Source organism: Haemaphysalis longicornis, unplaced genomic scaffold, assembly GCF_048455015.1.
Source record: "Haemaphysalis longicornis isolate Haplotype H1 unplaced genomic scaffold, Haemaphysalis longicornis Haplotype H1 scaffold_12, whole genome shotgun sequence".
NCBI classification, from domain to species: domain Eukaryota; kingdom Metazoa; phylum Arthropoda; class Arachnida; order Ixodida; family Ixodidae; genus Haemaphysalis; species Haemaphysalis longicornis.
The window spans coordinates 9,942,928-9,958,023 of NW_027526225.1; the positions used below are offsets into that span (position 1 = coordinate 9,942,928).

Sequence of the window (15,096 nt, forward strand, 5' to 3'; positions counted from 1 at the left end):
TCATCATCAGCCGTTTTCTGCCTTTGGTTTGTTTTTGACCGTATTTGAACCTGGCTTGATTTTGTTCAGGTAGAAAATAATCGTTTCGTGAAACATAGTGCTCGCAAGGCAAATATGGTCGCGTTAGACACCGTTGCTTGCACCAATCGGCCAGTGTCGTCTGAGACAAGCACAAAGCCCCGCAGTCCTGTGCAGCTAAACCAAGCATAGTGCGCGCAGTACCAACAGCAGTACGCATTAGTAATTCTATGTTTACGTGTGCTTTCGTAGCTTCCCCAGTTTCTCCCACAATTCTTACTGCTCGAAAAAGAATATGCCCTAAATGTAAGCGCAAATAGCTCGTTCGGCAAGCTTGTAAGCTCTGCCTAATGTGCATGTGTTTTTGCCGGCCTCCGCCAATCGCAAAGCTGGCTGGCTGGCTGGCATGACATCATAGGTTCTGTTGCGGGGAATGAGCTAGTGGGTCACATGGTCATTCACTTTTTTCTGGATTATATAGATTATTTGATCGAAGTTTACGTTAAAAGTGGTGTTAGTATGATTCTAACGAGGCAATCTTTTGAATGAACCAAACTTGTGTTTTGTCTTCATTGCTCCTTTAATGGGCCATTGAGAAGAGATACAATTACGTTCAATTGGAAAGGACTAGCCTTTGTTAACTCCCTGATCAGGTCTCTTACAGCCACGAAGTGTGTTTTTTAAACCGAGAAAACGCAGGAAATTGAAAAAAAAGCTCGAATATCTCGCGCTACAGTGACGTTATAAGGACAGGAGTTATGTAATATGGGCCACCACTAAAATCATATTGATGAGTGTGTTAAGCGCACGTTAGCATTGAGGTGATAAATTCAAACGGAACTAGAGGCCCTACTACAATCTCTGAGTCCTATTCCTTGGCTGTTGCTTCGGTCGGAGGCCGCCAATCGCACAAGCAAGATTCTATGACGCCATAGAAACGTCAATCGCACAAACAAGATTCTATGACGCCATAGAAAAGGCAATAACACAAACAAGATTATGTGGTGTCATAGAAAATCCATAGAAGATGCAGCGATGGCGTAGAGGTAGAACACCCGCCTCGCGTGCAGAAGGACCGTGGTTCGAATCCCGGTGCCGGACAATTCCCACCGGATAAAAAAAAAATCCGCGTATTGATGGAATTGCACAAAGGGGCTTGGGGTGCGGCCTGACCCCGGCGACCATTGCCGGTAATGCACTCCCTCACCAGAGCAGGATTGGCCACCCTGGTGTAGTAACGGCCACAACCTCCCATGAATACGCCAACTAACCCTCGGCCCTCAGTCCCCAGCGGCTGCGAAGCAACTGACCACGGCGGCGGTCAGACCTGTGACGCAGCAGAGGGTGCTAAGAATCCCTGGATCCGGACAGGCCGCCAATGGAATCTGAACCTGGCAACGTTTAACGCGCGAACCTTATCTAGCGAAGGAAGTCTCGAGGTGTTGTTCGAGGAACTAGAGGGCATTAAATGGGATGTAATAGGGCTTAGCGAGGTTAGGAGGGCAGGCGAAGCCTTACGGTGCGGAAAAATGGACACGTCCTATGTCACCGTGGTCTAGAGGACAGAAGAGAACTGGGAGTGGGATTTCTAGTCAATAAAAGCATAGCTGGCAACATAGACGAATACTATAGCATTAACGAACGGGCAGCAGGTCTTGTAATTAGGCTCAATAAGAGGTACAAGCTCAAGGTGGTACAGGGCTACGCACCCACATCCAGCCACGACGACCAAGTAGTGGAACGCTTCTATGAAGATGTGGAATCGGCAATGGCTAAAGTAAAAACACAGTATACCGTAGTTATGGGGGACTTCAATGCTAAAGTAGGCAAGAATCAGGCGGGAGACAAGGCAGTTGGGAACTATGGTCTGGGCTGTAGAAATAGCAGGGGGGATCTACTAGTTGAGTTTGCAGAACGGAATAACCTCCGCATAATGAATACCTTCTTCTGTAAACGGGAGAGTCGGAAGTGGACCTGGAGGAGCCCGAACGGGGAGCACACAAATGAAATAGACTTCATATTATGCGATAACCCTGGCGTCGTGCAGGATGTGGAAGTGCTCGGAAGGGTAAGGTGTAGTGACCACCGTATGGTAAGGTCTCGAATTAGGCTAGATTTGAAGAGGGACCGAAACAAGCTAGTACGAAAGAAGCCGATAAACGAACTAACAGTAAGACGTAAAGTAGAAGAATTCAGGATCGCGCTGCAGAACCGATATTCCGCCCTTAACGAGGAAGCCGAGCTTACGACACAGGAAGCCAGCGACAACCTTACACGCATCATCACGGAGTGTGCAATAGAGGTCGGGGGCACTATGGCTAGACAGGATACTGGTAAACTTTCACAGGAGACGAAAGATCTAATCAGGAAACGGCAAACCATGAGAATCTCTACCGCAGCTAACAGAATAGAACTAGCCGAGCTCTCGAAGTTAATCAATAAGCGTAAGACAGCTGACATACGGAAGTATAATATGGAGAGGATCGAATACGCTGTAAAGAACGGAGGTAGCCTGAAAGCAGTGAAGAGACGTCTTGGCGTGGGGAAAAATCAGATGTATGCACTTAAGGATAAGCAAGGCAATGTCATCACAAATAGGGATAAAATAGTCACAGTGGCCGAGGAGTTCTATAGGGATCTGTACAGTAGCCGGGACATACAGGATAATGCCGAACGAGACAGTAGTTCAGAGGAGATAGACATCCCACCAGTAACGACCGAAGAAGTAAGGAAGGCTTTGAAAGAAATGAAAGGGAGCAAAGCACCTGGTGAGGATCAGATAACAGCAGACCTCTTGAAGGATGGCGGAGAAATTGTACTTGAAAAACTGGCAAACCTGTATACGCAATGCCTAATGACCGCAAGTGTACCGGAATCCTGGAAGAACGCAAACATCATCCTAATCCATAAGAAAGGCGACATGAAGGACTTGAAAAATTACAGGCCGATCAGCTTACTGTCAGTCGTCTACAAGGTATTTACCAAGGTAATCGCTAACCGAATCTCTGCAACCTTAGATTTCAGTCAACCTAAAGAACAAGCAGGGTTCCGTAAAGGTTATTCAACAATGGACCATATTCACACGATAAATCAGGTGATAGAGAAGTGCGCTGAGTATACTGAACCCCTATATATAGCCTTCATAGATTATGAGAAAGCATTTGACTCGGTCGAAACCCTAGCAGTCATTCAGGCATTACGGAACCAGGGGGTAGATGATCATTATGTAAGAATACTAGAGGATATCTACAGTGGGTCTACAGCTACCATCATCCTCCATAGGGAGAGCAGTAAAATACCTATAAAGAAGGGTGTCAGACAAGGAGACACAATCTCTCCAATGTTATTCACAGCATGCTTACAAGAAGTATTCAGAACGTTGGATTGGGAACAGGTGGGAGTAAGGGTTAATGGAGAATACCTCAGTAACCTCAGATTTGCTGATGACGTTGCCTTGCTAAGTAACTCGGGGGACGAATTGCAAAGCATGCTTTCCGCACTGGGCGAACAGAGTAGAACCGTGGGCCTGAAAATTAATATGCAGAAAACTAAAGTAATGATCAATAACCTCGGGACAGCACAGCAGTTTGAGATAGGTGGCGAGGCAGTGGAAGTGGTAAGCGAGTATATCTACTTAGGCCAAGTTGTGACCCCTGATCCCAACCATGAGGCAGAGATAATTAGAAGGATCAGAATGGGGTGGGGTGCATATGGCAGACATTCTCAGATAATGAATAGCAGCCTACCATTGTCGCTGAAGAAGAAAGTGTATGACAGCTGCATCTTACCGGTACTCACCTACGGGGCAGAAACTTGGAGGCTCACTAAGAGGGTTCAACTTAAATTGAGAACGACTCAGCGGGCAATGGAGCGGAAAATGATAGGTGTAACATTAAGGGACAAGAAGAGAGCGGAGTGGGTCAGAGAGCAAACTGGTGTTAAAGACATATTAGTAGAAATTAAGAAGAAGAAATGGACGTGGGCAGGGCATGTAATGCGAAGGCAAGATAACCGCTGGTCATTAAGGGTAACAGAGTGGATCCCTAGAGAAGGCAAGCGTTGCAGGGGGCGGCAGAAAGTTAGATGGGCAGATGAGATCAAGAAATTTGCGGGGATAAATTGGTCGCAGTTGGCACAGGACCGAGGTAATTGGAGAATAATGGGAGAGGCCTTTGCCCTGCAGTGGGCGTAGATAGGCTGATGATGATGATGATGATGATGATGAGAAAATCCAATCACACAAACAAGATTATGTGGTGTCATAGAAAATCCAATTGCACAAACAGGATTCTGCGACGTCATAGGAAATCCAGTTGCACAAACAAGATTCGGTGACGTCATAGAAAAATCGCCCGAAAGCGACTGGGAGAGAGAGAGAAAACTTTAATGAATACTGAAGAGGTTAGCCCCACAAACGGCGGGGCTTGCTACTTCAGATGGGGGTGAACATAGCGAGGTGAAAAAAAAAAAGGAAGAGGGGAAGAAGTGCGCACCAACAATGAATAAGAGGGAGAAGAAAATAAAATCAGTTCGGAACGTAGAAAAAAAAATTACAGCACTAGGAGAAAAAAATCTGAGGATCCCAAGTTTAAAGAACATCGGTTAGTCCCGTGTCAGACAGAAAAGTTAACAGAGCCTTTGTCCCTCGCGCCGTGTCAGCGTGATTTTGCCACGGACCAAGAAAGTGACGCAGCTCTAAAGAGTGTCCTCGTAGCAGTCGCACTAGAGTTCTTTTAGCTGTTTCGCGTTGAGTTGTATGCTTCGGGCAGTAACACAAGACATGCTGTATGTCGTCTCTCACAGAGCACACAGAGCACAATGGCGAGTCCGCCCAGCCTATCTTAAAAAGAAAACTACCAGTGAAGGCAACGTTCAGGCGTAGTCGGTGAAGGACACCCTCAGTTTTCTTTTGCAGACCTCGCGGAAACTGGAAATTGCACTGAGGGTCAATCGCGTGCAGAGGCAAGGGTATCTTAAGAGGGTCCTGCCAAGCTGATAACTGCAGTTTCCATCCAAGCGCATTCACGGCCGTACTTCCGTCTTGTCTGGAATACGGGATTCCAATAGACACAAGCAGATTGTGCGCCTCTTTCGCTGCTGCGTCAGAGATGACGTTCCCCTTGATGCCGGAATGACCTGGTAGCCATTGAAGCGAGATGCGGTGCCCGTCTCGTTGCCCTAGTGTGTGCAATGCGTTTAGCTCGCGCACAAGTTGGCCGCAGCGGTGGGATGGCTTCATCAGTGCTTGCAAGGCAGGCCGCGAGTCGGTAAAAATCGGAGTCTCCACTGCTCCATCTGTTCACCTTAATATCTGTATTATTTATTTGAAGCTTACTGTAAAATCGGCACCGTTTTAATCGGGAGAAAGCAGTCTTTTCAGTGAAGGGAACGTATTTTGTCTTCATGGCATTATATATTAACGCGGGAAGGGAAATTACCCGCTACCGCCTGTTGTGTGGATTGCACAGCCGTTTAATAACTGTGCTCATCGCAACAGCGATCGTGTGCGGGCCATAATGATGAGGACAACCCCGTGACGTAAGAAAATTGCGACAAACTTTAGCTTGGACATGGGAATACGCCGTATCGTGTGGTTGAAAGCGTGTGGAAAAAAGAACCTGCTCAATCATGACAATTAAGAACTGCAAGCCATTCCACTGTGTGAAGAGGGGTAACCAGCGAAGCTGTTAAAATGCACATCCCACACATGGTTAGGCAATGTATGCACCTATTTATTTTTCTCGGCATTTGGTAATGGTAGTGACTATGTCCTTGTGACCAATTCACCAAGCTGCAATTTTAGGTGCCACCGATTTTTCTTTCCATACCATACACGCCGCATACGTGTTTTCGCTAAAAGGGGTCATAAGTGCATTTGCCCGACAGTATGTAATAACACAACCTGAGTGACAATTAACGCGTCAGAGTTTGATTAACATTTACTTGCATTACACGTCCTATTACACGAACATTAATATTGTTACAAGGCAGCGATGCAACAGAAACCTTCATGGATAGCCGCATGAAAGTAATGAATAGGCTTAATGTATAAAAGAATAAACGCGGATGATTAATTATAAGTTTTAACGCGCCGACGGTATACAGGAATACCTCGTTAACTCGAACTCGCACATCTCGAAAAATCCGCTAAGTCGAAAATTTCCGCGGCACCGAACCCTTTCCTATACGTCCCATGTATTTGTTGCCCTTTATTTCGAAGTATTTTTGGGCCAAGCTGCGGATATCTCGAAATCTTGACTGAGAGTGGAACGAAAATTTCGCCGCCGCGGACCGTTTTACAAGATTCGAGCGATGCTGCCGCGCCTGATTTTTTTCTCGTTTAGCCGCGCCTGCCAAAAAGCCGCTGTTTTTCTCGAACCAAAGGTCTGAGCCTAGAGGCGTATCAACTTCGTCAAGCAGCCCTGTGGCACGTTATGTGACGGTAGAGACATGCGCAGAGGTACTTTAGTACAGTGTACCAGAAGACAGGTGTGTCGTGCGGGGAAAAACCAATGGAGAGCGCGGGTCTCTTTCCCGATGAAAAAAAAAAATTGTATAGAGCGCAGGCGAAATAAGTTTGAGTGCAGCGGCGGGGAAGATCGGCTTATGCAATGTGTCAAACAGCTAGAGGACTCCTTACTAGGCCCGAGTGCAACCGCAAAGCATACCAGCCTTACGCAGTTCTTTCCTGCTAAGTAAAATTGCAGTGCCACAAAACACATCCGGTGAACGTCTCATGTATGTTTTTTTTTCTCTTTCGAACCTTTATGGAAAGCACGCTTGGAGGCAACTGTTGAAGAGCTGGTAAGTATTAGCGCAATTTTCGCAAAGAACTCGATATTTCATGGCAGTTCGGGCAACTTTGCTTATCTCGACAATGCGCTTATCTCGAAATATCTCCCGGTTTTTACTACTTCGAGTTAACGAGGTATTACTGTATATATACACAGGCGATGAGGCGCGTCGTAGTGGAGAGCTCCGGGTTAATTTCGACCACCTTTAACGTGCGATCTTTAATTTCGATCTCTAACGTGCGCCGAAATCTAGAACATGCGGGCGTTTCCGCTTTTCGCTTTTACTTTACTCTAGAGCACATTTAGAAATGATATCCTAACCACAAGCATATCAACACCGATGCATCCGGGATGGCCACTATGGTCGGAGTCTGGGTTCCACCGATGCGGACCACAACTGCGGCCAGGTGAAGACACAAAACAACGTCGACGACCTCAGAACTTGCTGCATTGCGCTCTGCTTTGCAGTATACGTTCTTGGGAAAGAAGATTTTGTGTGTGTTATTTTGACATATTCACGGGCAGCACTTCAACAACTAGCCTAATTTCCACGGGAACAACTGGCCCACGAACTACACACCGTGCATACACAAACTGCCAGCTTGCTTCACGACGTAGTGCTACAGTGGCTACAGTAAAAGCTCGTTAATTCGAACTCGGTTAATTCGAACTGACGCCCTGGTCCCGGCACAGCCCTGTACATTTCAATGGAGGAAAACTCCTGATAATTCGAACGCGTCGGTATCCAGAACGGTTAATTCTAACTACGATCCCCTGATTTCCATCGCTCCTCGAAGAAGAAGTCGGCCCAGAGTAAGTACAAAGTGTTGAAAATCCAAACCAAATCATTGCAGGGTTTTTTTGTGTCGTCTCTTTTGATCACGTGGTGTGCGCAACAAGCGTGTAGTAAAGCCTAATTCGGGATAACGAGTTCAGAGGTGGCCTCTTGGTGTTCTGACCGCGCACTGTGGCGCGATGTCCATTCATCGTAGCGCCAGCCCGATAATTCGAAATCCGCTTAATTCGAACAATTTTATGGTGCTCTTAAAGTTCGAATAAACAAGCTTTTACTGTCGCTGGACATTCTGAGGTGAATGGGAATGTGGTGGCCGACGAAACAGCTTGCGCGGCCCACAACCAATCCAGCGTCATCACCCCGATTCCCTCCCCTCGACGTCACGCCGCGACGCTTGCGTACTCTGTGGCGCGGCAGTCACAACTTTTAATATCGACGTACGGACCAAAAAATTATCACATCCATTGTACAGAATTAATCCCGCCTGCACTTTCCGAATGCCGAATGGCCTGGGAAAACGCGACGAAGCATTTATTGATCGCATTCGCCTCAACGCCGCTTTTACCAACCGCTACTTGCACAAGACGCGCCGAGTTGCCTCCGCTCACTGTCACGTATGCATGCGTTCGCGAGGGCGTAGAACATGGACTGTGTGTGTCCCGTTATGACACCGCACGGCTAACCTTGAAGAGAACTTTGGGACTGCGTGCTGATGCACCACTGAAACTTCGCCACGTCATCGGTCCATGACACTCAACTTCCGCGGAGTACAAGGGCCTTGGTGTCATTTCGCTGTGACTCTGGCCTGAACGAAACTTGTGAACGTTTGCCTTAACTTTCCCACTGCGCGTGTGCTGTGTGCGTGAGCCTTCGTCTGTCAATTTCTACATTCTTATATGCGTTTGTTAGCGTTTGTATGAGTTTTTGTGTCTTCCCTTCACTTTCGCCCCTATCATGTTCATGTAGAGTAGCAAGCCAAGCTTGCTGCCAGGCTGACTTCTCTTTATCATTAAAGGCACCCTTCCTCCTCCTAGCTACCATTAAAAAAGCTGCTGCGACGGCCGGTAATCGAACCCACGTCCTCGGGCTCGGTGCACAACGCCTTAGCCACTGAGCGGTGCGCGGCGGGTAGAAACGCGGATGCAAGTGTTTTGGATCTTCTGGCGCTTAACTTTAAAGGAGCACTGACACGAAAATTTTATGTTACACTTTTATTGCTTATATCGATGCTTAATGGTCTCGCAAACCTGAAACAGCACTTCAAATACTTCAGCGCGCGATAGTTAATTACATTGAACAGCCTGAAAATCGTTTGTTTCAAATTCCCGCGCTTGCATCCCGAACGGCGCATATGACAGCCTCCCGGTTTGACCTCACCGCTTTGTGCGGACGTCACCGGCGCCCGCTTGAGAGGGTGTTGTTCCCGCTCGCCGCTCGTGGGGCCGCGCGCGTGAAGTGACGTCACGAGTTTTTGACGAGCGCTGTCGCGTCACTTCTTTTTCCGCCTGGAGTGATGTCACGCTGATGTCCATTTCCTGAGTGCCGCTCCGCGCGCTCCTCCGTCGGCGCGATAAATGCGATCCAATTGAACTATGTTCTTCGCGTCGCAGGCCCCTCATATTTCAGCCAGGGTATTCTGTTGAGTGAAGGAAGCGAACTGTGCAATAATATTAACGCCGAAAATTGGTGTCAGTGCTCCTTTAAGTCCGGTTTTTACGATTGCTTGTTTACGGTTACGGTTGCTTTTCAAGATCAACAAGTACAGTCAAAACAAAAGTATGTTTGTGCATGTATGTGTATTTCCTAAGGGAGACCGCTGTCAACGCTCAAGAGAATTAAAATTTGCTCTTATCCTTCACCTTCATTTTGTGTCACCTTTATGCCGTGCGCTAAACAGCTCCCCTGGTCATCCACTTTCACTGGCCCTGAATGGCGAGTTAATGCTCCGTTATGAAGCCACTGCTATGTGAATAGATTCGGCGCACACCGAGCAGACACGCAGCTGTCTTCTGCCTAGCTGTCAGACTCGGAAGTGTGTGCTGTAATAATGCGTGTCACCCGTTGAACAGCTGGATAGCGTGGACCGTGTGTCCCAGTTTGAAGATTACACCGAGGAGTAAACGAAATAGTAATTGACGAGGAAATTGCCAGACACCTTTGAGTATGAGTGTGTGTGATGGTGTTGGCGTGCGTGTGTCTGTATGCATGTGTGTATACTCGTTCGCCTATGTGCGTCTGTGTGTGTTTCTGCGTGCATGCGTGCATGGGTACCATGACCTTGCCTGTCTTACTGTATATGCGAGTCTGTCTGTCTGTCTGTCTGTCTGTCTGTCTGTCTGTCTGTCTGTCTGTCTGTAACTCGATTCATCCAGCCGGCCAAAGTGAAACAGAAGTTGCACAATAGGTCTGTAACGTTCGCGGAGCTGTCTACTCTCTGTCTGTCTGTCTGTCTGTCTGTCTGTCTGTCTGTCTGTCTGTCTGTCTGTCTGTCTGTCTGTCTGTCTGTCTGTCTGTCTGTCTGTCTGTCGTTTGCGTGCCTCTATGTGTATGTGTGTCTGTTCCACTTTTTGTGTGCGCGCGTGTGAGTCCGCCCACGAGCATGTATGTCGTCTGTCGCTGTCTGTACCTCTCTGTGTGTGCGTGTATGAGTGTGCCCGTGCGTGCTTGTCGGCACGCCAGCACATGTTTACCAACATCGTGTAATGCGTGTCCCACATATTGTTTGCGCGTCCGTGCAAGCTTCAAATGTTTTATATGCGTGAGACCTCTTTCAAGGTGACAGCAGACGGTCCCCTCATGTACCGTACCGCATGGTGTATTACGGTACGCAGCTGCTCTATATGCATCGTGCGAACCTGGGCTGCTGCCGGCCCCGTTTTTTCCCGCGCCCTTTTGTTCGCCTCACGCTTGAAAGAGGCTGAACGGGCGAGACCAACACCTCCCAGGTACCAATGAAGCTTGCTTGCAAGACAACCGCCCAGAGGTCGACGTGGTGGTGTGATTTGAGGGGTTGAACAAGTAAGTGTCCGCGGATATCACAATGCGGAGACCAAAAATCAGGTGTGCCTGGACAATGCAGCGGGCGCAACGGTTTGTGGCCTTCTCATCTAGGAGTCGTCGGCCACCTTCGCCTGTTGGGAGAAAGCGCTGGGAAACACCCGTCCATGCTCACAATGAAAACTACTTTAAAGGAGAGAAGAAAAGAAGCGGCGGAAGGTGCGAAACGTGGGGAACACCGGTTTTGCTAAGGCTTTATCCTTGCCGTCACAGTGTTTGTTTTCAAGCAGGATGCTTTACGTGCAGCCGAAGAATTTTTGCACGAGCATCACCTACTCAGTTTATGTTAACTCCCACCACGTGAGCGGGAACAACTATCCGAGAGATGGGAGTCACGCAGTAGGGGGCCGAAGCAGAATCAGAAACGCCTTGCCTCTACGGGCTTTTTGGGTGTTTACCAAAGCACAACGAGATAAAAGCTTCGTAGCACACAAGCTCTAAAGTTCTCGAGAGCATATGCTGTGAAATTTTCACTGATAGAGCGGGAGGAAAATCTCCTCAATTGATCGGAAAAAAAGTTCATTGCCTATAGACTGGATCTGAGGCCTTAAGATTGGAAGGAAAACGAGCCCAAAAGCAGTGTTAAGGCGGACTCACATGGTCACATTCCTATGGGACTTACGTATTCATGACCCACGACCTTCAAAAGGATCGTGTACTAACGCGAAATGTTTTGCAAACCCATATATATGTCCCTAACTGCCTAGCGTGCTTCTTTTCGCAGTATATCGCTTCTTTAATGAAATAAAAATAAACAAGAAAAAAATTTTCCTTTCACTAGCTTTCACCAGATGGCGCTAGCTGTATAGCAAGCGAGAGTTTCATGTTTTCGTTTCAGTACAGAAGGAACATAAAAAAATAAAAAAAAACTAGGATGTAGTGAACATTTTTATGTACTTGTAAAACTTTTCGTATTGGTACCCCTGGTAGTGGCGAAATACCGGAAGGCGTCACCTTGTGGCCCAAAAATTCAAGCTCCTGAACTCCGAACACACATTTACTGTTCAACTTCAGACCTTTGATACGCTGTAGATCTGTCTCAAGGTTCCTTAGGAGCTCCTCAGCCGATTTACCAAACACCATGACGTCGTCAATGTAAAAGAGGAAACCAGCACAATTGCGAAAATGAGAGACATCATACTCTGGAAATCCGCAGGTGCTGACGCTAGCCCAAAACAAACGCGTTTGAGCAGGTACAGCCCTTTTTGTGTAATGAAAGCCGTCAAGACCCTACTCTCAGGATCCAGGAGAACTTGGTGATAGGCAGAAGTTAAGTCGAGCTTGGAAAAATACGTTGCCCCACCGAAGGATGACGCCACTCATCCATGTGCGGCAGCGGGAAGGTGTCCGGAACGATCGCCTTGTTAGGTTCGCGTAAGTCTACACAAAGCCTAATACTGCCATCTTTCTTCTCAATGACTACAATGGGGGACACCCATTGAGACGCATTGGCTGAATACAACACACTCCTCTCTCTTTAAAAAAAGGTTGTGGTACTCACTAATAGAACACTAACAAGTTACTTGTCCCAGTATACACTACGTAGTAACTGGAGGTAGTAAATGCAGCATTAGTCAGGGTTACTAACTGAAGCAGGCAGTAAGCACCACTACCTTCACTAGTAAACTCCTAGCGGTAACACCCTTCCGAGCTTCATGCATTTACTAAGTGGCCATGCATAACGTAGTCATAAGCACGACCTTAATCTAGTGCATACTACTTCCTACACTCAGTTAATTCCCTAACCACGCAGTTGCTACTGGCAGAACCCACGTACCGTACCGCGGTGTAGTAAGGTTCGTAAGGATTTGGTGCTACCCCGCGGAACGGTACGTGGGCTCTGCCACTAGCAACTGCATGGTTAGGAAATTAACTGGGTGTAGGAAGTAGTATACACTAGATTAAGGCCGTGCTTATGACTAGGTTATGCATGGCCACTTAGTAAACGCATGAAGCTCAGAAGGGTGTTACCGCTAGGCGTTTACTAGTGAAGGTAGTGGTGTGCTTACTGCCTGCTTCAGCTAGTAACCCTGACTAGTGCTGCATTTAGTACCTCCAGTTGCTGACTGAGTGCCTAGTGTATACTGGGACAAGTAACTTGTTAGTGTTCCATTAGTGAATGCCACAACCTTTTTCTTAAGAGTGAGTGCTGTCACGGTTGAAGGCGTTAGCAGGTCTTTTAAAAGTTTACCCAGCAGGATTCGACTCCCTTGTTCTCGGGGAAACGTGAGCGTAGGGACGGGCAAGCTCCTCGATAAGTTTTTCCAGTCCAGTTAGACAGCACCCATTATTCTCTTCACTGCTGACAGGCTCGGTAGGTTACCTGAAGGGTTTTCCCGGTGCAGCTATACAATACCTGTGTTCATCTTCAGTGTTGAGGGCTCCGGAAGGTCTTGCGACGAGTTCAATCACAAGGAAGCTAGCACCCGTGCTTGTCTTCAACCATTGGGGTCTTCTGCAAGCCTTTGGCGAGTTCGGTCGCGAGAAAGTGCCCACCCTACTCTTCAAGTGTTCAGGGCTTCGGAAGGTCTCTTGAGTTCTACACAAGAAAGGACCCGTTATTGCTTTTAACCGTTAGGATCTTCGGAAGGTCACTAACAAGTGGGTCAGAAAAGAGCACGCAAGCTTGTCTTCACTGTTGAGGGCTTTGGCAGGTCGTTCGGCAAGAAAGTTTGGCCGCTCTTGGTTGATGACTTTGGCAGGCCCCTGACAATTTCTCCCAGCAGGGTTTGCACGATAAATCTTGACAAGCTTGTTTACGAGAGAATACACGTGCTTGTCTGCGCTATTGAGGGCTTTGGCAGGTTCCTTGGAGAAACGTTTAGTCACTCTTAGCTTTGGCAGGTCAAATACAGCCACGTCAAGTTTTTCAAGCGAAGCTTGGATTGGCTGACTTGCGAAGTCGGTGGCGGCATACGCCGAAACACCTCGCGGCAAAGCCAACTTTATCTGCTGGCACGGCCGCGCTCGCACAAGTGTCGTGCCGTATCACGATCAATGGAAGCTAGTTAGCGTCGTCGCTCGCATCACGCCACATCGCAGGTGTGGTCACTCGCTCTCATTGGGCAGTGCCCCTTCTTGGGTAAGCCCCGCGTGGCTGAGCGGGCTGCCTATGAAGGACGTAAACGTTCTCGATAAGTGCAAAGAAAAAAAAAAGATCTACAATAACGCGTGCCAAACATTTGTGCCCAGGTAAAGCTCGGGTAAATAAAAGGGTTTGGTTTTGTTCGATCGATGGTTTTGCGTTTTCATTTTGGTCATTGCCTTTTGATTTTCGCAGAAGTGTTTTCGTTTTGCGGTAATCCCGCTTCGTTTTAGGTCGTTTTCGTTTTCACTGAGGTCGAGCTTTGCGTGCACCCCTGTTTCCGGCAGGCAGCGGTTTGTTATGTACTTCAGTAATGCTTTAAAATTAAAAAAAAAAAAAAAAGAGCCAGGCCTGATACGTTCCGCGGAAGTGCCAACTGTCTTTAAAGGCAAAGAACGTTCTCGATGCATTCACGAAAGAAGTGGTCAGAACCGTAAAGACAAGTGGGACATATGCTAAGACACCCACAGGAATTAGGCCCGCCCAATCGCCGCGTCTGTTGTTTAAAAGGTTTTTTTTTTTCATAATTTCGAGTTTTCTAACCCACCGAAGCTGTGAGGCGCGCTGTATACAGTGGAGTACTCCGGATGAAACACGGATGTTTTCTCTTTTCGCATCCACCTAAAAAGCAGTAAAGGCTAATTGGCCTTTCATAAACCTTTCAAAAACCACCTTTCATAAACCGGCCCTTAATGACTCACTGACATTGGGTCACAAATGAAAAAGAAGGACAGTTGAAGTACGCAAACGTCATCCCTGTCAGCTTTTGTGCCTGAGCAGTACAGGATTGCACTGGGATCTTGCTCCGTGATTTATGTGGCTTCATCCTATGCACGTTGACGATAAAAAATTGTGGCTTGTGGCTGCATTATTTTACTATTAGAAATTTATGTCATAAAATAAACATTACATGAAGATTACACGCCGAAAATTTTGCGGGCATTAAAACGCTAACAAATTTGTTCGGAAAAATTAAACAGGGCAAACAAGGGTCCGGATAACATATACACCTGCCACTCGGCAAACTCAATGTCATTCCTATCGAATGTCATTCGTTCAAAGTGACATTTGTTTGCTGCCACACGAGAAAACGTAATGACACTCTATCAGAATGACATTAGGGACCTAATAAGTCTGCGGAACCCATTCGACTGCGTTGTACCAGCAAATGTATTATCTCGACACCAGAAAGTTGGTGGTAATGCCCACCCAAAAAAGACTACAAAAGTGTCGGTAGCTTTATAATATATTTACATACGTATATTTTAGTCATTTATTTATTTATATGAAACAAGCCGAATAGAGTTGTCGTAAAGAGTACCGCTAGTCTCGCTACCAGGGCAGCC

General features: G+C 47.2%; 1 protein-coding gene across 6 annotated transcripts in view; it reads right to left on the minus strand.

Moving 5' to 3' along the window:
• LOC144162409 (aldehyde dehydrogenase family 3 member B1-like) overlaps positions 1-15,096 on the minus strand; it is a 176,119-nt gene that overhangs the window by 102,843 nt on the left and 58,180 nt on the right. The window lies entirely within an intron of this gene.